This window comes from Pseudopipra pipra, chromosome Z (assembly GCF_036250125.1).
Source record: "Pseudopipra pipra isolate bDixPip1 chromosome Z, bDixPip1.hap1, whole genome shotgun sequence".
Lineage (NCBI taxonomy): Eukaryota > Metazoa > Chordata > Aves > Passeriformes > Pipridae > Pseudopipra > Pseudopipra pipra.
Genome location: NC_087581.1, coordinates 38,138,485 through 38,163,973, shown reverse-complemented (window position 1 = coordinate 38,163,973; position 25,489 = coordinate 38,138,485). Strand labels below are relative to the sequence as shown.

The 25,489-nt window shown below is 40.7% G+C and overlaps 2 long non-coding RNA genes across 2 annotated transcripts; one reads left to right on the top strand and one right to left on the bottom strand.

Annotated features, from left to right (window-relative positions):
* Positions 1-50: 50 nt before the first annotated feature.
* LOC135406612 (uncharacterized) lies at positions 51-1,345 on the bottom strand. The gene is made up of 2 exons (XR_010426373.1): positions 1,251-1,345; positions 51-1,055 (listed from the first exon to the last, which is right to left on the bottom strand). It is a non-coding gene; the product is annotated as an uncharacterized LOC135406612 (long non-coding RNA).
* A 191-nt stretch (positions 1,346-1,536) lies between these two features.
* Positions 1,537-22,377, top strand: LOC135406611 (uncharacterized). The gene is made up of 2 exons (XR_010426372.1): positions 1,537-1,621; positions 22,243-22,377. It is a non-coding gene; the product is annotated as an uncharacterized LOC135406611 (long non-coding RNA).
* Positions 22,378-25,489: the final 3,112 nt, after the last annotated feature.

The following is a 25,489-nucleotide window of genomic DNA, read 5'->3' as shown; positions in this document are numbered from 1 at the left end:
CCTCTTTTTTAATCCTGGGCCTCTTTTTTAATCGAGTGTAATAGAAATGCTAATACTTTAGGAGGTTGGGGTGTGTGTGGTGTGTGTGAATTACAGTTCCAGTCACCTGAGTTCCACCTCACTCCTAATCAGCTATCACCTCTTATGACCACTCTTTATAGTCTGCTTTGTTGCTCAAGGCTGGTGGGAGGGTGTGCTGTAGTTTACTCCCTGAAAGGTTCCATTCACCTCTCCAGAGTGTTATTACACTTGAAAACAGAGCAGTGCTAATTAATTTGAGACAGAGAAGTGGCTACAAAGTAAAAGAGTTTCTTTTCTGAAGTGCCTTGTCTTTGTTGTGATCCACAAGATGGTCTCCCACAAAAGGGGCCTTTCAGAGGGGCACTCCAACTGTTCAAGCAGAGGGCTTTATTCAGAGGGATCATTAATTAGCAGCTGTAAAGAAATGGTGGTGTGGAAAGTTGCATAGAATACACTTGGGGTTATGATACTGAAGGCAAAGGAGGAACTTGAACACTAAGGCAAGATAACAGAAGAGGGATATGAGTAGGAAATTACAGATGAGTTTTCAAGATGACTTGATTGAGCCATTCACTGAAACTGATCTTTATACAGCCTGCTTGACATTTCTAGCCCAGGCATTGGAAGTCGTGTGTTAAAAGGAAATTGTATTTCCAGGTATTTGTTAAGTGCAAGAGGTACTTTGCTAATGGCTAAGAGATGCCAAACTTTACTAGCAATGTTAAGTTCAGGAGTCATAATTCGTTAAGTTTGCAACTCAGATATGCGTACATATATATATATATGTACAGAGTCTAAAACTCCCCAGGAAAAAAAAATCTTAGACAAGATGAGTTTCACAGACTTATTAGCCCTCCTTCCTTAGATACCAAAGAACAGCTAGACACTGCATTTAGAGTTGGCCAAGTTAATGAAAAATTGCTTGTCAATATGAGGAAGCCCCATTAAAAAAATCCATTTACCTCAGGAGCTTGGGGGAGGCCCTCTGCCGCACTGCGCTTCACAGATCTCTCCAAACATAACTGTACACATTGCTGTTTACAACAAATATGCAGAAACATATGTTCAGTTTTGAGTTGTCCATTTCATGGAAAGACAAAAAGGTAAATAGCATCTGGCTACATTTGGACATTTTTTTTTCTCTCTTGAAACTGAGTAGTACTGATCTTGTTCTGATCTTGAACTAGGAGTTCAAAGGAGATCTAGAAATAACCTAGAGAATCATTTACATGGAGAAATTCAGAAAGCTGCTACTTCCCTGTGCTCTTCCCCCTGGTGACTGTTTTATTAAGAAACGGCAAAACCTGAAGGGAACGGCAAAGATCACAGCAGCACTTGGGAAGAGCGTGCTGCCCTCCTCAGGCAACCTGCCTTGAGGAGCTCACTGCTGCTTTGAGACCAGCCACTAACTCAGGAGAGGTTCCACTACAAGAAATAACTCTATGTAATTTTAACAACCATGACACAACGCGGGAACAAAAAGCCGGCCGTCACAGCCGGTGACGCTTCCGCTCTCCCTGTGAGGGCGAGGGCGCGGCGGCGGCGGCTTTTCTCAGCACCTCAAGGGCCTTAGAATGGCGACGGGCGAGCCGCGAGGAGGGTGAGAGCTGTCCTTGCATGGGCGCCCACGGACCCTCCCGACAGGCATGTAGACTGCGTTGACGTGAAGGGGGGAGCTGAGGCCGTGCTGAGTAGCTGCCAAGCACCTACCACCCTGCGGAGGGCGCGAAGGGGGAGAGCAGGGGCATGCGGCCGTTGCAGCCTTCCCTCCCTCTCCACCCGGAGCAGCGGGTGGCAGAGCCAGCTTGGGAATCTCGCTTGTGTTGGGGAAAGGCGCAGCCGAGAGAATAGTTATTAACAATTTCAACAAAGTACCGGCTAAGAATCGGTGACCGAGTTTGGCCTGGCCTCTAAAAAAGGCGTGTGCTCTCAAACTGCTCCTTTGGCAGTGGTGGGGGCCGTGCACCGCCTTTGCACTGTAGTGCATCTTGGAGCAGAAAGAAGTCCGCTCTATTCTAGTGTAAAAGATGCTGCCTTCAGGTTTTCCTGTAAGTTGAGCCTTGTATTTACACTTTGGAAAATAGTAAACAGACCAGGTAGCAGAATTATCTGCTTGACTGATAAAAATGCTAACCTTGATGAGAGTTATTCATGTTCTGTGCATCCACTCGAAGAAAGGCATATTGTCTCTAATATAATGCCCAAGCTTTCAGATACATAACAGCAGGAGAGATGCTTATGTGTTGGATGCTTTTGTATTGGAGGAGCAGAGACAAGCTGAAATAGAGGTGGCCACTCTAATCCAAACCAAAACTAGACTCAAACATGGTTTGGGGTGGTTTGTTTGTTTGTTTGTTTGTTTGTTTGTTTTCTTATTTCCTTCAGATTTACAGACAGAAACTAATATGCCACATATAACCTAGTGGTACAACGGCTTTTCCTTCCTGTCATTTTTATCTATGATTTTGGGACCCCAGAAGGTAACTGCTCCTCAAATGATATGACTATGCCTTGCACTTGATAACAGGAATTTTGAGATCCTCAAGAACCCTTATTTTTGCCCTGGTTTCTCAAAGGACTTGAACTGCTCTGGTGACCAGCAACACGTCCTAAGGGAATAGCATGAAGCTGCGTCAGAGGAGATTTAGACTGGATAGTAGAAAAAGGTTCTACACCCAGAGCATGGCTGGTAACTCCCCAGGGAAGTGGTCACAGCACTAAGCCTGATGGAGTACAAGAAGCATTTGGACAATGCTTTTGGGCACATGGTGTGACTCTTGTGACTGTCCTGTGTAGGGCCAGGAGTTGGACTCGATGATCCTTGTGAGTCCCTTCCAACTCAGGATATTCTATGATGCTACGAACTTGAGTTTTGCATGGCACAAGTGGTAAGATTTATGTGCAAAAGCACGGCCTTGTAATGCCTGTAACCACCCCCTTTTTTTATGTGTGAAAGGCTCCATGGGATTCACAAGGACTACAGAAGGCCAGCATGCAGTCCTGCAGTGATCTGCCACACCACCACTTGGTGTGTGGACTCACCACTTGAAGCTGCGGTAGCTGGAGATGGCAAAGTAGGAAATATTTCTTATATCCCACTGAGCTCCATCAGGGGTTACTGGCTGACATCTACAGCTCAACTCAATATTGAGTTGACAGCTGACTGTCAAGCTGAAGTGTCCAATGTGGGGGACAGTCAGTCTGCATGGAAAATTTTGTAGTTGCTCATGTTGCAGTTTCTTCTCCTGGCCTCAGCCCTGATTTCTTCCCAGAGCAGGAAGCAAAGCTCCTAGGCCATTTTTGCAGACTCAAGAAATTAAGTTGAAGATTAGCTAAAGTATTTAAATTATAGTACTTTGATCTACAATCTCGTGGATTGTGCTGCAGCTACCACTAATGAGAGCTACAAGTGTAAATCTAGGATATGATTCAGAGAGTCAAGTTCTCATTTTGGTGCAGTGTATAGCATCTGTTATGAATTCAGCACATGCAACCTCTCTCACTGATACTAAGTTATGTGAACGACTAGAAGGCATGCCACATACGTGAACTAAGCAAGCAATTTATATTCTCAATTATACTCCTGTAAAGGTAAGGTACTTCATTAAATTCTAGTGGTGCCAGGTTTATACCACTGATACAGTAATTTAGTCTAATTTAAGAATATATTTAAAAATGTATTTGTATTTTTCTTTAGTGTGATTGGTCTGAGGCTTGGGAAGCCAACTTGTGAGTTTACAGAACATTCACTGTTAATCCACAGAGTGGTGCTGTTGGTGTATTCTGGATGTACTGCAGCAGAATATAGAAATGTCTTAAGACTGTTTAATTTAGCTAAATTTTTGTCCAGGTGGCATTGTAACTAAGGACAGAATTTAAACAAAATACTTTACTTCTCCATGCACTCAGTCTCTCTGAAAAATAAGGGTTCTTTTCTAATTGCAATTCCATGTATCCAGATCAGTTTTTGTTTTTTTTCCACCATGCTTATGTCATATTATTGTTGTTTATAAGTGAAGTTAGTGTTCTTCGACACAGTGCAGGACTGGAGAGGTCTGTCTGTCCTTGTCATGTCTTTTGTCACTCAGTGTATGAAATGACGTGACCTGAGGGTTTTAGATGACAGCTGGGGACTCTGCAGTCTGGAAAGGCTTCCTTCAGTGTGAGGTTCTGCATGCAGGGAAGCCAAGTGCAGAAGCCAGGGTAACACCTCTTGCTCGCCAAGGTTGTGTGTGATAGTCATTGCTGTTCTCTGTTCTCTACTTCCTGACTGTGCAGAAACAACACAGTTGATACTGGGTCAAATTCCTCTACATATGCCACCACATGCTCTTACCTAAATTCTGCCATGACAGTGTAACTCTCTGAGAATAAGAGAATATTTTGATTCTGATGCCCATAAACTCCTGGCTTTTCTGAGGTGATTGCCAATGAATTCTGTTTATACCATTCTGTACCACCCTACTAAAATTACTCTTACTCCTTTAAAATTTACTGCTGTTTTAGTTATTCACAGAGTCACAGAATATGCTGAGTTGGAAGGGACCCATGAGGATCATCAAGTCCAACCCTTAGCCCTGCACAGGGCCATCCTAAAAGGTCACACCATGTGCCTGAGGGTATCATCCAAACACATCTTCAACTCTGTCACGCTTGGTGCTGTGACCACTTCCCTGGGGAGCTTGTCCCAGTACCCAACCACCCCCTGGGTGTGGATCCTTTTTCTACTATCCAATGTAAGCCTCCCCTGACACAACTTCAGCCATTCCCTTGGGTCCTGTCACTGGTCACCACAGAGATCAGTGTCTGCCCCGCCTCTTCCCCTCACAAGGAACTTGTAGACTGCAATGAGGTGTCCCTGCAGTCTCCTCTTCTCCAGGCTGAACAGACCAAGTGACCTCAGCTGCTTCTCATCTTCATTGCCCTCCTTTGGACACTCTCTAATGGCTTAATATCTTTCCTATATTGCAGTGCCCAAAACTGCACACAATATTCAAGGCGAGGCCGCACCAGTGCCAAGTAGAGCGGGACAATCCCCTCCCTCGACTGGCTGGTGATGCCTCCCAGGACGCAGTTGGCCCTCCTGGCTGCCAGGGCACACAATGTGGAGAATTATGCTGCCTTTACCTGAATTGCTGACTTATCAGCTGCAAGTTCGCAAGAATCAAGTTCTTTTTACCTTGTCAGATAAATCATCACTTTCAAAAACCCTTGATTTGTACTTACTCAATAAAACCTTTTTCAGAGCCCAGGGCTAAATTTAGCCTAGAGATTTCAACTTGCAATGAGGGTGCTGCATCCTCTGTCACTTCTTTTCAGCTGCCCTGTATACCAGTACCAGGCCCACAAAATGGCAGACTGTGCTTACTTCCAAGATGAGCACTGTTCAGTACTTGCTCTCACTGGGTATGTGGAGGGCCTCTTCCAGATTAGATACTAGAACAGGTAGTAAACTGGGGCAGGAAAGCTCTCACCACTATTGTTCAAAGGAGCATAAAGAGCTTGTTGAAGGACCATTTCCCCAGGTAGAAAATGGTTTCTGCCAGAACTTGAGAGTTGAATGTGGGATTTCCAATCTCTACCTTTCTTCATGGCCAGAAAACAACCTTGAAATACACAGGCAAAATATGTTTCGTATTTTCTTCCACTGGTTTATCTAGTTTAAGGTTAACAATTCACGTGCATAATGAATTGCCGTTTTAGCCCAGAATTAGAATCTATATGGTCTGGTATTCTATTTTTGCAGCAAAAGAGTGAAGTTAATAACATTAAAAGAAATGTAACACTCCAAAGTTAAGCACTACAGATTTGTGATTCTTCCTCTTGCCTTATTTTCTGAAGAGAGCAGCTTTATTTGTTGGATAGCTTTCCTACATTCCCAAACTCTCTGTCCTCTTCCCAGAATTTTGCAGAGGCTGTTTGGAAAAACAGAATGCGCACATGTACTTTAAAACAGCAGAATAGCATATGCACAAAGGGGCCAAGTTTCAGCAACCTTAGTATTCTTAGCTTCTATCTGAAGTTTTATACTGCAGGGTGTTTGTTTTTCCTTAGTTTAATGTAGCTTGAGAGATAAAGAAGAGGTTGTAAGATAACTGAAGAAAACCGAAGTAGTGATACAATATAATTATCATCCTGTTTGAAGTGGAAGTAAAGGAAGTATCAGAGCTAAAGGAACAGTGAAATTTGAGCAGGTTTCTCCCTTTAAATGTTTATCCAATATCCTTTAAATTCCATTTTGTTTCCTTTCCTCTCTGGTTATAATTCATGGAGAACTGAAAGGTGAACTGCAATTTTACAGAAAGGTGAGGACCTAATTTTTGTAAGTACCTAAGTTTAGAAAATGACTGGTGCAAAAAAGCGTGCATCTGTTTCAGTTCAAGTGACAACAAGGTATTTGGCACTGGCCGGTTCCTGGGGGTACGGTCTTTGCAGACACAACTCCATTGACTCCCCTGAATAAGCCCAAATACATTCCAGCTGTTTTTACTTTCTTTTCTTTCAAAATGGAATTTGGCATGGCTGCATCTCTGATCCTGCAGGGCTCTGACACATACTGGTGGAAAGCCCCAGGATTGCAGGTGGGGAGTATTGTACACAGCTGTGCAGAGTTAAACAGTGACAGTAATTCTCTGTTAGCAGTTGTTACATTTCTTAATTTTATGGTCACCTCTTGAATTGGTAAGTGTATCTATGACTGTGTTTCATGTAGTCTTTTAACAAAGATGTAAAGAAAGGAAACTATATTCTGGCCTTTAAAATATTGTTCTTTCCCATTCCTAAACGCTAGCCAGAATCAATGAGAGTATCTTTGGAAACATTTAATCTATTCAGCAGTTAGGCTTTGTTATTAGTGAATGGCTAAATTCACATGCCCACCAGTATTCTTTGTGACACTAGTGGCCTGAATTAGAGAGAGTCTGAAGTTTTGCAATGTGAAACTGATGGTTTAGTGTCCACTGTCTAAAGGGAAAGGCTCCATTGGCCTCTCCTTCCTTGTGTGTCTTTTCTGTCTCTCACGTTCCCTTGAGGCAGCATTAACACTTCATATTAGCCAGGTAACGTTTGTCTGAAAACAGCATCATTTTGGGAAAGTTCATCTTTTTGCATAGGATGGGACAGAGAGTAGGGAACTGGCTGGAGATTAGTCTGTTTTGCTTCATAGTTTATTATAAAATGTTAATTTTTTTTTTTTTGATGACTTTGCCTAAGTATTAACATTTGCTTTGGAAATCTAGTAAGCTTCTGTGAAGATGAAGGACAATACTCCATATATTCTGCTTTGAAGTTTTCAGAAGAATTTGACTAGTTATGTTAATCAGGCTCAATTCACCTATGAGACTGTCTCACAGTACCCATTGCATTCCCCTGTGGTAGTCTGGACCTTCTCTACTCTGGATTTGTGTGATACTGTTGTAAAGGCAGGTGGTGTTACTGTCACACATCCTTTTTCAGGTCTCTTCTGGGACAGGGGAATTAGCCTTGGAGATGCACTGGGGAAATACTGATGTGCGATTTGGGTCACAGTTTGTAGAAGCCAGAGTCCTTTTATTTTAGTGAAGGTGGAAATGTCTCTGAGAATGTCTAAAGGGGAATTGAGACAGTATTTCTTTTCTGAAGAATGCATGAAAGCATGTAGTTGTCTTCAGAGGATGATAGGCTTCTGAGAAAGATCAGTGTTTCAGGATTGTGTTTGTCTTGGCTGGCTGGGGTAAGGATAGAGCTTGGTGTCTAAAAGGGAAAAAGGAAGGACTATTCAACAGGAGCTCAGCTGAAGGATGTGGTATGGCAAGAGGATAAAGGAGGTCATGTAGAGGAGATGCAATCAAGAACAGATTTTTCATGTGTGACAAATTAATACACTCTTACAGTCCCTGGAATCCCACTTTCTCCAGTTGTCAGGACTTGTGTGTGGGCTCTTTCAATGCTGTCAGTTGCCGTACTTCATTAATGACCCTTAAGGGGCTAACATTAACACCTGTTTGTGGTTATTTCCTGTCACTGTTTACTCTCCCAGATGGTATAAATACAATATGCCCAGTGTGTTAGGCATTCGGCAGTAATGCACTCTTTGCCAGCTAAATGCCATTCATGTTAAATTTGGCAGGCATTTCATAGTCTGAAGAATCCATCCTCTAAGTCAAAAGCAAAAACTTAGATTCTGAAAATAAATAGGAAAGAAGTAGCCCAATTGTTTGTCTTCCATCTTATAGGTTAGTCTTCTTGTACCAGAAGGGTAGAACTGAGGAGAAGAATCTTAAAATCTAAAATACATAAGACTGAGATGGGTGCTCCAGTGTAGTTGGATAGCATATACTCACATGATCCTGAAACTTCTATTTCATGACCAGAGGATGTGTGACTTTGTTCTGATGACTGAAAGCCATCGATATAGGAAGACTTTGCTGTAGAGATGAACGTGGTCTCTGAGTCTTGAATTAAGTTTTGCTGCTGCCTGAGAAGATGTTTAAAGAAGTAATCAGAGAACTCATAAACAGAGTTTCTGGAGTGCTCTGAGAAGTTGTCCAATACTGGTCAAAATGTTTCGTGCATGACTTCAATTTCTAGTTCTCCCAGAGCAGGGAACAGGTTTTTTTCTAGGACTGTAATGTGCCATGTCCCTTTGCAGTTCTAAGGAAATGTTTTATATTGATAGAAATAAGAAAAATGCCATAGTATCTTGGCTTTGTCAGAGTCAAAAACATTAATGACATAGGCATTTGTGACTTTCTAGCCCAATGCGGAAAAGTCTAAAAGATGAGTAAATGCATATCTATGCTAACCCATAGCCCAGTTGTTCACTGAAATCATTGCTATATAAAATGCTACATTCTGCACAGGAAAGGTTAAATGGGGTGCTTATGCCAACAGTGGGCGTATAGATTCATTCTTCTAGATGATGTTATTCAGAAGCTGAATCCCTGACAGCTGTGCCTTGGTAACAGAGATGACGGTAAAGCATTTGTCTCTGGATTCTGCACAGGCAAATATCCAAATCTGATTATTTTATTAGATCAAGCAGAGCAAAGACCTATCGAGTTATGAATGTAGTCATTTACTGCTAAAGTCCTTACCGTGGTGCATTCTGTCTGTTGTGTGTGTGTATAAATGCTAAAGTCAGTTAAGAATGCAAGCCAGTTTAAGGACAATTTAAGATACAGATTTTGAGTACTGTTTCTTCACTCATAGGATCTTATACATCTGAGTGATATGATCCTATTCATTCATCAACTCCTCCCAGTGTGGTGGATAATTTGTCAATAATCCAACCAAACCTGGAGACTGGGTTCTTGTAAGTAGAAAGGCCCTGCGAGAGGAGATAAAGAGCAAGGCAAAAGCTGCAGCTGGAGAAAAGCCACTTAATAGTGGGCAACTGAGTGGATCAATGAGAGGTCATCTTCCCCCAGGCTTTCAAAGGAGACAAGATTTTTTAATATAAGGAATACATGTCACAAATAGGAGATAGGTCCTTTTTACCTTTCAGTGCTGCCCCACCATCATCTCCAACATGCAGGAGAGGGTAGCTTATGGGCAAGGGGTACTCAGCTAAGCAACCATTGCCTTTGTTCACCTCATCATTTTTGAATCTCTTCTCTTTGAGGCAATCTTTAGGCTTTTGTGGATATGGGATATGGCTGCAGTATGTCACAGAACAATGTACTTATGGTTGAAGATGTTTCTGTAGGTCTTATCAGTTTTGATATCCAAAACATTTATCTGTTTGATAGAAAAGAAGCATTTTTTTGGTGGTTTGTTGTTGTTGCTGCTGCTGCTGTTGTTGTTGCTACTGTTGTTGTTATACATAGGGCCAGACTCCTGCATTGCCACACTGTAGTGGCCATGTGCAAACTGGCCTCTCAGGCAGGCAGTTAGACTCATGGTGTTTAGCTTCAATGGTAATGATTATAATCTGAAGCTTCTTTTGTTCCCTGCAACTTGATGACCCTTCATTGAGGTGGGTATGATAAAAGAGATTATGTCTAAATTCATATAATCTTTGCATTGTGATTTTCTCAATCACCAGTGAATACCATGGCTCAACTGAATGGACACCTAGGACATGCTTCAGATTTTGGAAATGTCGGGCAGCTTACTCCAGAGTTGACTTTTAGTATCCAAAGAGCCAATAAAGATTGGTTTATTTTGGAAGTGGTCTCCTGCTTCCCTCTAACTCCATATTGATTACTGAGGTTTAACTTCCAATATCAGAAGAGGTTTGCATTTCTGGTTGTACACTAAAGAACAAAAGTGTGGGCTGTGAGGCCTAGGCTTAGATTGAAAGGGGTCAGAGTGGCTCCCTCTGTGTGAGGAAACTAAGGTTTTTAATGTTGCTGGAGGAGGTCATGTAGTCCAGAGCAAGCGTATTCCAGCACAAATGTTTGACAACTCTTAGAATGTGTTTAAAGGTCTGAAAGCCTTCCTTAGCATGGAATTAAAAAACTGGAATCTCCAGCAATGGCTGGGTCACAGATCTTCTCAACGACTCAAGAAGAGTTTCTCCTGTACTGGAAGCTCTGCCAACTCAAGCAGATTGCTGGAGAGCCTGTAGTATTTTTTCTGCCTGCTTTATCAATATCAATCATAAAAACAAAGTAGTTTGGAATTAGATGACAATTTAAATGCTGATAAATATTGAAATAGAATAGAAGTGATTGTAGTGACAGTATTAAGCATGTTTGTGTGTGGTGTGTGTACTCACAGAACAGGGCTAAAATCTTATTTACAAAGTTCAGGCAGAAGAAATGCATTTGTGAGAGTTATTTCTCTCTTTGTCAACTTGCATTGACATTTGAAAGCATTCACATGAATCATCTTTACAAGTCTGCTTGATACATCTATCCTTTATCTCTAACAAATCTCTTACCTGACTTCGAAAAAAGTATACCACATATCATAGAGGCACAGACCCTGAGAAGGAAAAGATGGTGCCATGTCTACTATTCATTCTCCTGAGGAATATCTATAGAGAGCTGTGGAAACTGTGTGGGATTCCAAATCTTTCCCTACAAGTTGATTAACAAATAATAAATGAGACATCCTTGTGTCATTAGTGGAGAACTACCTCTATATCTCTGGTGTGCTGTTGCCAGCGTGTGCTCAGGGCAGTCTACATAACAGTCATTAGTATTAGGAAGAGAGCTGAGAGCACTGTTTGTAGTCTTGGGCAGATGGAGCATCCTAAAAGATCGTATACTTCAGACAGTATTTACCCTGGATATTAGGTTGTGGACTCAGTGCAGGGAGCATTTTTCAGTATGAAACTGGGATTTTCCAGTCATCAAAGCCCATTTGCACAAGTTTGAATCCTTTTTATTTTTAATCACTGTTATGCCTTTTCGCTACCATGTAACACACAGTTTTTATCAGCAGCAAATGAGAACGCTTTGTTGACCCTGCTGTTATTTCTAGTTTTAATGATGTCTTTGATTGATGTGAATAATATGTTCGGCATGATCTTGTGCCACAGATTATGATCAAGACAGATTTCCTTCAGGAGAGTCTTTGACTTGCCTATAACACTAGACATTTTTTTCTCAAAAGTATTAAGAAGACTTTTTAAGGATAAGGCCAAAAGGGAGAGAGTACAGAGAGGCAACTGAAGTGTCTGGAGGTTTCTCTTATTACTGATGAAGGTGGACAAGAATTGCCGTTCTGTCTGACTCCAAATGAACTTGCTTACTGTTCCTGAGCCATAAGCTGCCTTTACAGCCTATATGAGCTTTTGTGTCCATGTATACCTGCTCTTACCAAATTGCCCTACTCAAAGAGCAGCCTAGAATGACTGTAGTTATAGCTAAGCTATGAAATTCAGCTGGAGCATCAGCTACTGAGGGGGGTTGCTTGTGTTGAGAGTCTTAGAGCCTTCCTTGCTGTGGATTTGGCCCACTCCAACTAGGGTTCTAGCCAAGCTGTTCCTGGACAAAACTTGGCAGATCAAAAGGCCCAGGGATCATTTCTAATAGGCTGTTCATATGAGCTTGACTGTTGCAGAAGAGGGCTGTTCATTCCCATCCTGTGCCTAGGGATGCCACTGAGTGTGTGTAATTTAGCCAAAAGTGATAATTCCACAGTCAGGTTCAGTGTGATCAACTGCCCTGATATACTATCTGGCCATGGTGTCTGAAAGTGGAGGATCTTTTCTCTGCTTCTTGTCCCACCTATATATGAAGAGATAACAGCCTTGACACTGCTGTTATTTGCAATCATCATAAGTTTATCTGCCGTGAGAGGTCCACGATACCCCTTTTTTCCTTGTTCAAATGCAGAAACCAGAATACTGCGAAGGAAGACGAGTTGTTTTTGCCTGAGCTGGCATCATTGTCCTATTGCTTGGCTGTTCACAAAGTATTTCCAAGCATAAACGGCATATTCAGGTGCAAGCTCCACAGTGTACTTGTGCATGTGTAGTTAACCCAACCTACCTATTCTGGCATTGTGATACAAAACCAAGAAAGGACAGCCAGTATCATTAAACAGAATACCAACTATTTGCCAGCCTGTAGGGTTAGTTGAATATCCAACATTGATCAAATTTCTGAATGGCCGAACACCCAGTATGTCCGCTTTTGTGTTAATGCCTACTAGAGGACTCTTAACTCTTTTAAAAACTGGGCTACACATCTCAGTTCTCAGACATGGTCTTTATGCATCTGTTTTTGAAAATCTGACTTTACTAAATGTGGTTTGTTTAAAATAAAACCCTTTGCTTCCCTGAGCTCTGGGGTTACCCTCCTTCTTTTTCTGCTTTCTCCCAGAAATTTTTCTGGTATTACAGCCTAGAGAAAGTCTGTAATAAGGCTGCTCATGCCAATGAATTGATAAGTAAAAGGCTGAGAGGTTTCTTACGAAGACCTGTTCCCCATAGTAGGGTGACTATCTTCATAGGCATGATGTTATACTGAGAGTCTTTATGGTAGAGACAGCTGCGTTCTTTCATCCATCCTTTCCTTCCCTGAAATCTTCAAGTCTTCAGGCTGCTCAGCTTCACCTCTTGCTACTGAGAGTGATGACTTTCAAGTTCTTCCTGTACTTTTTTGGTGGAATCTTCCCAGGAATTACATGTTGCCTGCATCTCCATTTCATTTGGGGAGATTTCAAATAAAAGAGAAACAGTTTTTTTCACAGAGACGTCTTCTGTATTCCAAAAAACAAGTTAAACTATGAGACCCTTTAAGATGAATTGGTATTAATTGAAATTAATTTCTTCCCCAGAGGAAAAGGCCAATCAGCTGGAGGAATTTTGGTTTTCTGTGTGTAGAAATCAAGTTAGTAAATTCTAATTTGCTTTGCAGGAATGTTGGTGCCATAAAGTTCTGATGTGCTCTTAGCTGTCCATGTGGGTATTTTTTTGTTATTTTGTGAATAAACTTTTTCAGCTGGCATTTTGTTTTTCTCCTTCTGCCCGTGCAAATAATCTAAGAGATATGGAAACTGTGGTATGAATTATTCTTCAGTTTCACACAAGTGAATTGAGTAATTTTACTATGCTTTGGTCTTTGTTCTGCCTTCTTTTCTATTAAAACTCAATGTTAAACAGCTGTTTGACTTGCATGAGTGATGCATCTACTTTAGTTCAAGACACTTAACCTGTGTTTGGTTATTCCTAGGGAAGAAAGGCCTTCTTTAATGAAATCTATAGCATTTTTTGGTGTAAGACACTTTATAGGTTGTGGATTTTCTATAGTGGGGAAGATTTTTTTATTACATTTGGTCCCATGGTTTTGGGTTGTTCAGCATTCTGAGCTCATTACTGTTTTTTTTTCTTATAGTGGGGCTGGTGCTTTTTTTGAGGCATATCTTCATACAGTGCTTTGGATGTTTTGTCTTTACTGAAATTTCTCGTTCCAGCTCAGTATCCTGATTTCTGCCTTTATGGATTTTTTTGGCTCAGATAGCATTGGGACAACTGGGGTTTTTTTTCTCCCTTTCTGGATTTCTCTGCCTTTCTTCAAATTCCAGCTTTCCATTTGGTATGCTTTAATATTTCCCTCCTTCATTCCCTCTGTGTGCTGCTCTGCATTTTTTTTGGTTAATTTACTTGTGAAACTTTGCAAAATGTTAAAGCTGTTGCCCATCTTTTGTCCATTTTGCAGATAGTGTGTAATGACTCTGAAAGTTATTTTGGAGTAATACATGCCCTGCAAACTCAACCATTTTAAGCATGCTCATTTCTCTTTAAATGGAACAACTTTCAGTGGCTATTTATGTTCTTCAGTTTACTATATAATTGCATTCATAAATTCAATTTTTTTGTTTGAAGTTCAATCATTCATCATGCCAGACAGGCTAGAATTATTTAATATCTTATCACAAAAGTTATGTGTAATTAATATTTTTAATTGAAAATATAAGTTCTTACATTTTTGTGTGTGTTACAGTAGGGAGTATACTGAATGACAGACAAATGACACATGGTTCATAGGAAAAACTCTGCTTTTGTATTTCTTCTGGACTGATCATCCATCATGGGTAATATTTAGCTATTTCTCTGCAAAGGTATAAGTGGCTCCACTGTTTGAAATGCAGACTTGGGAGTACTGTGTTTCTAGTGAAAGAGATTTTGGATCCAATTTGGCCTGTTTGGACCATTTAATACTGATGAGGGGTGTTAATTGCAAAATTACATACAGTGTGTTTTGTGAAGAGTCTTTGCACATAACCTGTTCATCCATAAATGAGAAGATTAAATAAATTATAGGGAAGTGAATATATGATAATTGTAGGATTAGAAGATTGGCCATTGACTTCAGAGAAAACTAAATACTTTTGAACATCTTGCTTTTGACATTATTTTTGAGAATGTTTGCATAGCTGGGCAATGGTTAATATACTACAAATCTTTGACAGTAGAAATTGGACCAGAAATTCCTTTTTAGGAAGGTTCACAGCTTTCAATTTGCTCTATCAGCAGAGATGATAGGTTCTGTTTTTTGAAATAAGGGTATCAAGATTTGGAAAAACTTGTGCAATATATGTCATTTTGTAGAAGAGATTTAATAAAGCTACTTGGGAAACCATTAAGAAAAATGATGATTCAGGGATGTCTGTTTGCTGTGGCTTAACCCAGAACTATTTGAGACACCACAGCCCCAAGGAGTAAATTTTATGCAAACTTTTGTATTGTTCAGTGGCTGATGACTCTACTTGGCTTGTGTTTTACCTCATTTTTAACCTCTGGACAACATTAGGAAGGGTAATGGTTATTCTACATTAATCATTCCCTGACAGTGAAGAGGCAATCTGGGCATTTGGAAATGACACAGTAAATTCTTGACCCTCACAGCAAATCTCCCAAGGACTTTAGAGAAACCATGGTCATGCAGACAGATGTGTCAACTTCTGTACTGTAAGGCAGCATCTTAATTTGGACTCAATATCAACAGCACCCAAGATGACTGTCTTTGTGCTGTGACTGTCAGTGTCTACTCAGGCTTCAGAGAGAAGGTTCTTCCTCCTGCTCTGTCCTTTTTTACCTGATACAGGCAGTACATCACTAGACCTTTTCCCTGTTCTCTTCATCCCACAAAAACTGTCCTCATGACAATGAAATGCTGCCTTCTGGAGCACAAGGAGAATCCAGTTGAGTAAAAAAATCTTCTTCTTAATGAACTGGAGGTCTTAAAAGCATCTAGCACTGAGAACGTGCCCCAGAATGGGGATTAGCATTCAGTCAATTTGCTGCAGGCTCAGTACTTTATTGCTGATGTCCACAAGGGACTCCACTCCTGACATGACAACTCTATGTATGCAGAGGCTCGGCAGCCTTGTGTTTTCCAGCAAAGCCACCAGAGAGCCTTTGTGAGGGGAGCTTTGCTGAGCAGCTTCTGGGTTGGCAGGGAGATCAGGGTCTGCCCTAGAAGATGGAATATTCCATTTGCTGAGCTCTGTTTCCTGAAGTATCATGCCTGATGGTTGCTTCTCTCATACATCATTTGCGGGTTACACCAATACTTTCTGGAAGTCCAGAGTCAGCAGACTTGATTTTCCTATGATGTTTACATACTCTTCTTATCGCCTTGGGTATTATTTCACTTCCTTATCTTGAATGTGCTTGGTACATGGAGGTATTTGACCTCTATTCTTCTTCCCTCCTCCTAGCTTCCTTTATTGGTATCTGCAGCTGTAATTTCTACATTTTCTTTCCATAATAAACTCCTCTCATTTAATTTCTTCATTTTCAGTCCTATTGTAATTGGTACAGGTTTCTACTTTCCTAAAGTTGTCCTTATGGGGGGCATATGTAGTGCCATCATGGCACAAGGCTCAAAAAATCTACACTGTGACAGCAGTGGCCATCCTCCCTGTGAATTGTGATTTCATTTAGATCTTCACATAGGTGGGCAGTGTAGATGAGTGGCACTTTGCAGGGCTGAGGTAGTATCAAGGAGAAATCCAAATACTGGGAAGCCCTGTCAGGAAATAAAGCTTCAAGAGGCCCTCTAGGAGATGTAGACATGATTAGCCCTGGTCGTTTTTCTGATGTGCTAATCTTGGAGGGTCTCTGTGTAAGGAGAGCCCATGCTGGGGTCAGGATGTGCAGTGATTTACCCAGAAAGTGCCTCTGGTAGTTTCATTCCCTGTGCCACTGTACAACAGCATAGGCTATCCTGGGAGCCATATACTGGAAGGTGTTGTTATTAAGCACAGGTTAATTGTGTCTTTTTTGTTGAGAACTGGAATAGGGGCACTTCCAAGAGTCAGGGACAGCTCAACAAGAAGGATTAGTAGTGTCCTATCATTATTTGTTTTGGCATATGCAGAAGTGGAAAATAAAAATTCTTGGATGTGTCCCTGTTTAATTTTCAGTCGAGGAAAGCTCTATACTCTTCCAACCTGGCTATTTTAATTGTATTATTAAATATTATTACAGGTTCAGCCACTTTATGATCAGACCAACTTCTTTGTAAAATACGTGATCCATTTAAGGCTTTTTTTAAAGTGAGAAATATGGAAATGAACAGCTCTGCTTTTTTTAGCTCTCTAAAGTACAAAACCATTTTAATTTTAAATTTGTAAAAAGAATTCTTTTTCTCACGTGGGCCCCTCTTTGCCAAACCAGGCACCTCAGGAGAGTTAAGGACATAAAGCTTTCCAAATGCTTCTATGTAGCTTGAAGTGAGGTCATATGGGTGACATGTCTTTTATTATAAAGTATTACAAGAGGAACACTGGTGGGAAAGAAAAAAATTTTCTTCTCTTAGAGGGAATGCTTTTGCATAAACAGATGGGAGTAGGAAGGGCCAATGAAAAATAAAAATTATTGATATTTTTAAATAAATATTTACAACATGTATTTTAGCAGGTTTGTACAAGCATAAACCAGTTCATTTGCCATCTGCAAAAAAATTGTCTGGTTTTACTTTTAATGTGGGTAGGTAGTACAGGAAATTTGTACTTCTGTGAATCCTAATATATGTAAATATTTTTGTTGCTGTATTCATTTGGAAACTCTGTAATTGTACTGGAAAAAAAGAAATACTGGGCTGAAGTAGTGCTTGTATAATTGTTTCTAGCATGCCTAAAAGTCTTTGCATCCCTGTTCCTCGACTTCAGGGACTTGAGATCACGTGACTTGCTGGGTTCTGTTTGGTTTTCTTGGGGTTTTGGTTTTTTTATTAATAGAGGACTGGGAGGTGTACTGAGTTTAAACCATCAATGCAAATAACTCTTCAGCAACTTTTCCACTAGTTCGCCAAAAAAGTTCATGGTTTTGTAGTGGTATGATTTTTAAAAGATTTGGTTCTGTTCAATGATTAATATCGGTCAGCCTTTTCTTACTTTGTCTTTTGAAGTTCTCATAGGCAAGAAAATGACAGTAAATCACAGCATACACTGAGTGCAGAGATGTTTTTATCAGGTTTATACAGCTACTCCCAGACTTTCTGTGCAAAGAGGATCTTGGCTTTCAGTGAAACCTGCAAAATATTTCCTAAAGTGAGGCAGCTATTGGTGCACTAGAAAGGGAGAAATCTCGGAAGCAAGTAATGGTCCAGTAATGCAGTCTGAAAAAATGCTGAATCTGATCCCTGCATAGAAAACTGTTTGGAACAGACATGGGTAAATACATTTTCCAGAAGTGGCTTTTATTTGCACAAGTGAGAGATGGATGTTTTGAGTTCTTACCAGTTATAGGCCTAAAGTGTAAAAAAACTCTGGGTCACTGGTTCTGATTTTGACCTTTGCATTCATAAGAGAAAGGCTGATCTCTCTGAGGATATACTAACTAATGGAAACCAATTATTTACTCTCACTTTAGCTCTACAGACTATCGAAAAGTAAAATAACACAAAACGCTCTGGCTTCAAGGCCATGGAGTGAAGAACATGTTTCAGGAGAAAGGCAGCACTTCAGTATTTGACATTGGTAAATAAACATTGTGATAAGTTTGACCAAGAAAGACTGTGATTTTTTCATTCACATGTGATGAATATTATTCTTTTATGTCACTGTTTCACTAACACTACACCCTGTATGATACTCCAGGATAATCGGCCAGTGAGGCATATTTTAACTGATGTGAAATAAAGGCAATGTAGCAGCGTATATACAAGAGCTGGTAAGTGAGCTGTATGCTTTATGTGGAATGGCTATTTCTGGATCCTAAGCTCAGCAGCTTAGTCTGTGAGCAGAGGACGCTGCATGCTGGAGGACTTGGAGGGAAAACTGTCTCCTAAGAGAGCTACTTGTGTCTGAGAGGAGGCATGGGGCAGGTGGCTTGTGCGAAACGGAAAGGGCACTTTCCTCCAGTCCTAGAAACTTCTCTGCCCCATCTCCATCAGAGCATGGGGAAGCTTAGAGGTCCAGGGTGAGATCCCAGAGAGATTTGCCAAGAACTAGGCAGGCCTGCATTGGAATAGCCTACAACAGCATCCACGACCTGCTACTTAGGACTGGAAGTAGGATGGATAACCAGAGATTCCAGCCACTAGGAAGCTGCAGAAACATGGGCCTCTGTTGCCATTTCATTCTAATAGGCACAAAACTGGGTTAGAGTGTATAAGGTACTCTCAACCCCTGTAGCTCCCCTGGATGTGCAGGGAATTAACTGGCCGTGGTTCAGCAACATTTTGGAGCAGCCTTACCATGAAGTGCATGGTATACCGGGATCATCTGCCTCTCCCGGGCTCCCTACTCACTTGTGCAAGGTCTGGCAATGAGGTAGCGCAGCTGCTGGAAATTCCAATGCTGGAAAGGATAGATATGGGGCTTCAACTTTGATGCCCAGCACTGTCATTTAGAGAGACCCTGTTTTCCCCCTTGCTTTTAGCCAACCAACTTGCTGTATTCTAAGAAAATGTTATTGTATCTTTTAATGAAAAAAGTCTTTGCTGACCAAACAGGTTTGCTTGCGTTCTGTTAGCTCCAATAACACTGCTGGGTGGAAAGCAATCAGTCCTGGAGTTTTTAATAATATGTGAGCTGTAGTTTTGCTTTGCAAGCAGGCAGGACTGTAATAGTGTCTGCTGAAACTATTCCTGCCAAAACAAACACCAGGAGAGATTTCTTTTCCGTATCCTGAAGTCTCACTTTAGTACTTGCCGGGGAACACTTTTCACTTCTCCAGTCTTCTGCCTATAGTGGACAAATAAAGAGCACTGCAGATAGCAACAATCAGTGAGCATGTTGGTACTGGAGGACTGCCTGAAAAGTTGTGGGCTGCAATCCTTAATGCAATGTTCTCTCTATGTTTGGAAAGGACTTTACTCTTTCCTTTCAGCGCTTTTATAAGACCTCGGGGCTGGGGCCTGCATTCTTCTGCAGTAAGCTCACAAGGTTGGATTCCCTTCAGACTTGCAAACCTTGATCACATTCATATTTTATGTGAGCCATTCTGCATAACTGATTCTTCTGGTGTTTATTTTTCTTGATTTGAAATAATTCTTATTTCCCTGTGAGTAAAACTTGCCTGTTAATGACTGCTAGCTGAAGCATGACTGCAACTATCCTCAGGTCTTCTCTCATGGCTCTGTCTCACCTCATCCGTCACCTCCAGACATGAGGTCAGAGGTTGCCATGAGGTGGGGGAAAAAATCATGATTTTGAAGAACTGAATTGTTTTGCTTAAAGCATTGTCCTGAGATTAGCTATTCAGACCTCCTTGGCTCAAGTGGTTTTCTTTCCTGTAGGAAGGGAGACCCCAAATTTCCCAGTGGTTAGGTCATAGCTTTGAGTATACTAATAACAAAAGCATGTGTTACCATACTGACTGATGATAATTAGGAGATGCTCTTTGCAGTTGTGCCACTGTATTTATGCTTGTGGTTTTTTGGGGGTGTATGTGTATCTCTGTGTGTGTTGGTAGTTACAAAAAAATTGTGAAAATGACATGAGAACTTGGATCTAGATCTGTCCCTCACAGCCCATTTGCCCCTCCCAGGCTGCACTCAGAGCCTGGATCCGAGACCAGGAGTAATCAGAGAGAAGTTGGTTCTTCCCTTGCACCAAGTAGCCAGGAGCAGCAGTGAGCTATTGGTAGGTTTCAGAGTTAGAGATGGATGGGACTGAGTATTACCATAAAGTGATGTGGGCTCAGACTGTTTTGGAGTTTCACACACAGTTAAAAATGGCAGTAGGCAATATCTAGGATGCTGTGAAAAAACTCAGACTTGTGACATTTGCATTTCAGTGTTGTGGAGAAAAGTATTTCTATTACTTTTGTCTAAAATTTTGCTTGTTTGACTAGGTTGGCTGGCTTTCTCAGTTTCCAGGTTATCATCAGCCATGGGAAGCATAAAATACCACAAGTACACATCATATTTAGCTGTCTTGTTTATCAGTTACTCCCAGAAAACGCTGTCATCTATGTAGATATAGAAGTAAAACATGGATGTAGGCCATTGTTATAGGTTAGAAATCCAGGAGAATTTTATTCCCCCTGCCCTCCACTGTAAGAAAGACAGAATCTGAATGGAAAAAAAGTCAATTAGCCTTACAAAAGAATCTAGCTGACCAAGCTGCATTCCTACCAAATGGCCCAAAATTTCAAAGTGCTTTACTGAGTTGCAAACTCAAAGTACCATTTTCCTTAGACTATGAAATTTGCGCCCGAATCTTGCTTTCATGCCCACCAACCATATGTTTCCAGACATTTACCTGCAGGAAAATGAAGGTACCTTCCAGTCATTCTAGGAGATGAAGCTCTGAAAGAGCATTTTGCAGCTACGCAAACCACTATATTATTCTGGATACCAGCCATCAACCTTTGCCTGGGTAGCCATTGCTCTTAAGGTGATGAATAGTAATTTTCTTTGATAGGACTTGCGATGATGATCTTGGAGACTATCTTATATTATTTGAGAATACACATGTGAGCCTTCTAGAAACATATGGGACTCCTGTGTCCTCTCCAAATCTTTGATAAGATCTACCATCCACTACCTTAATGGAAAAAGACACTTTTGATGCCTGATGGGATAAAAGAGTTCCCACCATGGTCTGATATTATTTAATCTGACTGTGAAGATGAATCCTCTATTCCCACTTCTGACTTTTCCTCTCTTATTTTTCCTCATGTAATTATCTTTTCACCTTCTTTTTTTTTTATCATGCAGATAGATGAAATGTTTCTTTATCATTGCTAAGCTGCTGGTGTCCAACACAGGCACTCTAATATTACCTGTTTTCACCTAAATTGTGGAAGACAGCTTGAATCAAACTAAACATTGAGATCTAACATCAACTAACATCAGCTTTCTACCTTTCATAGTCTGCTCACATTCAGAAAGGCTTTCTTTCATCGTAAGTCATGCTGCTCTCTCAAATGTCTCAGAGCTTGATTTATGAAAATCTGTGTAGTTGAAAAGTATTACAGAGGAAACATATTGTCAATAGCCAGATGCTATGCAACAAACACTTGGAAAACAAACATGCACTCAGCAGTTGATGGTCAACTTCTGGTTCTATTGAAGTTTCCAAAGGAATTGAAGGTTTTTTCAGCCTAAAATGCAGGTTAACAGAGGACAGAGACTGGTAATATTTATACAAAATGCCAAGATGAAGGAATTTTTGATTTTTTTTTTTTTCATAAGCCAGACAAATTTTGTCTTCTTTTGAACTGATAGAGTGGCCTGGAGAAGGTGAAGAAGATCTGTTAGGTTTCCCATAGGTAAACAGTTGTAGAAACATCTTTAAAAGAAAGAAATTACTTTAGTATATGAGATGAAATTTACAATACATTATTTTGTTCACCCAAATTACCTTTTTTGTTATCTCTTTTTTAAGGTTCCTTCTTAAAGGAGAAGTTGGAGGAAATTCTGTTATTGGAAGTCTTGTGACTGTATGAGGACAGTGCTGGAGTACTGCCATGGTACTTTGACACATTATCATCCTAGTAAATGACCCAAGTGTTGAAATTCAGTGTGGAGTGATGGCTTTTGTAAAACTTTGCTATGTGTTTCAGCCCTTCTGGCAAGCACAGCATTATCTGATGGTATGTCACCGGGAGAGGAATGGAAGGAGACAAGGGAAAAGAGAATATGGGCTTTATATGAGCTATAGTATTTAAAGCTGTAAATAAAGAAAAGCTTGCCTGTAAGTTTACAAACATACAATTAAGATCCTTACTATTATCTAAATCCTTTTTCTTGCCTTATGATTTTATGATAAAAAGCATTACTGTTGGTTTTGGACTTTCATAATAACTCTAGTAGCCACAGAGAGAACCAAATGTTGTTTGTTTATTTACTTGTGAACAAAATTATGCCCCTCTGCAAACTTTGCTGTGTAATTTGCACTGGATTTGCTGTTTACAAGCATGCACACACTGGTTTAAGTACTGCCTTCTCCCTGGAATTAGAATTGCCATGCAAGTGGCTATGATTTTAGTGAAACAGTTGCAACTCATTATATCTCCCAAAGTCAGAAATAGTCCTCCATTCAAATCTGCAGTCAGTGCCTATAATAAATAAAACATGGCTGTCAGAATTAAAAGAGATGGAGTCATGGTAACAGACTCTGAGTACTGTTGAGTGTGATTAAGTAAAATTGTGGATTTCTCCCCATTTATCACTTGTGGTTCATTTTGTTTAACAAATTCAGAAGTCAGTTATTGCTTACACTGGTTGCCTACCCAGAGCATACGCCTTTGAAGTGTACACTTTCGCATGCTTTCTATGTGTTTGCATGCTGGTTTTATATGTATTTTGCTATCTATGACATATAGATACTATGCAGCACAGCCACAGTTGCAACTGGACATCTTCATAATTTCTGCTGACATTTGCCTTGCTGTCAGCCTCACCCAACTGAAAAATGCACTGTGTGCTTCCAAATGATAGTGTTTGGAAATCTGGCCAAGGCCCTCTACAGGGCCTCAAAGCTGACACTGAAAACTTGCTGAGTTATCAGTTCATATCAGGTGAAAACAACCTAGCTTTGCCCTAACCGATTTTTATGCATGCTGGTGATGAGATTTAAGAAGATCTATGCAGCTAATTTCTATTGATCACACCATATCATGTTTGAGCATAAAGGAAGAAATTTCATCTGGAATGAAATGATGTCCATTAAGACAAACACAATGAAGATTTTACACCAAAGGAAATCTGCCTCTCAGTGGGTAGTTTTCTTCTGCCTCATTCCACAGGAGGATGCAATGGGGGTGATGGCATCCTCTTCCAGGTCGTGATACAGGGCTGATTCTGGTGCTGTGGGTTTCCCAGCCAATCTGGGGAGTAAGCCTGGAAAAAACCATGGTGAAAAAACCATATCTACCCCTCACGCACCTAGCCCCCTCACAAATTCATCTGGACAAGGACAGTGGAGATGTTATGAGTTGGATCCCGCATCAGGGTTCATGGGTTACAGGGACAAAACCTGTCCTGAGAAGCCTGAACCTCCAAACCCTCAAATGTGTCCTTTAGTTTTGCTTTCTTCCTGCCTTAATCCTTACTGCTTGGCTGCAGATCAATGCCTTTGGGATCCCAGCTTCTGGGTCTCTGCATGGTTTCCTGTGCCTCAGAAAAGCCTGTACAGGGTGTCAAAACCTCTGCTAAAAACCCTTTTCTCTTGAGACTTGGCTTGCTGTGAAGGGCTGTATAGGATGGATGTTATGGCTTTTAAGAAAGAGTATTAAACAGGTGAAAATTAAAGGCATGAGTGCTTCTGTATATTTGCATGTGTGTAGGAAAGACAGCATTGCTGTTGACATCCCTCATCTGAAGTACTGCTACATCCTGGACTCAGTTGATGCTCAGTGGTGCCTTCCTGTTGACCTCAAACACTAATGCCAGCTAAGAATCCAACCCAGCTCTCAAACCTTTTGCGCATTTCCACCACCAGTGCATAAAATAACTTTTCTGCAAACACTGTTTGCAATTACACGTTCCTGCTGTAATGAGTGTATGGGCAAGTCCTGTTTTCAGTGTGCACTGATGTGCACTGCTAACAACTACATCACATGTGGTAAAGGGGGCCGAAAGAGAGAGACAGAGGGGTTTCTTGGGTACCAAATAGGGTTTTCTTGTACACCAAATAGGATTTTCTGGTGTTTTGCCTTCTGCCCTTGTGTAGTTTACATTTGCTGTCAATGAAAGTGCTGACATTACTCCAGAAGGGCTTGTTTCCAGTTGTGCCTGTGCTGATGGATGAGATTGAAGCAGGTCAGCTCAGCTTTATCATGTCCTTCAACAATGTCTGTAATGACGCAGGGAGGAACATGCTGGGAATTCAAGGAGCATAAGTATTTCTCTCTGCTCTTTGATGCTTGGTTGGCAATATCACAGGAAAATAGAAAACTATATAAAAAGAAAGTGCTTTTAAGATGGTTACACCACACCTTTTTGCTACTTCTATCTCTTTGTGCTACAGACCTGCAGGAGGCTTTTATGGCATTAGAAAAAAACTCATAGGAGCAAACATGGAGAGGAGCATTAGTAACATACTTCATTTTCTATTAAAGCAAATAGTAAGCAGGCAAAACTATTGCTGGCAGGATTAAAGACATGCTGCTAGCAGTGTCTGAGTTGTTTTGAAATGCCTGGGGCATAAGGCATATAAAATGAAATATGAGTCATCCCAGGTCATCTTCTCTTTAGGACCACTTCTCCCTTTCGATCTTATTGTGTTCGGGACAGAGAGCCAGTCCTGATGTGGCTTTTTAGACTGTCAGTCTGTCTGCTCTCTCTTTTTTTTCTAGGTGCTGATGTCTACTGTGGTTAATTTTTATATTTTTTTCTTATTTCTTAGAATTCTGCACACTCCTATACAGGAACAGGCCAGGTCTGAAAACAAAAGTGTGTGGCATTTGTTCTTCAGGATTACAGACATACTTTTCTTTGTCGTGGATGTGGGTGACATCACTGTTTGTACATGCTCTTTTTCACTTTTTTGTATACTTCATTATCCATCTTCCCTTTATGCCTTTGTGATTTTTTGTTTGTTTGTTGTTTAAAAGAAAATGTTGTAAAAGTCCACAATTCTGGTTTGATTTATACTAGAAAAATTTTGTTAGGAATCCTGTGAGTCCCCT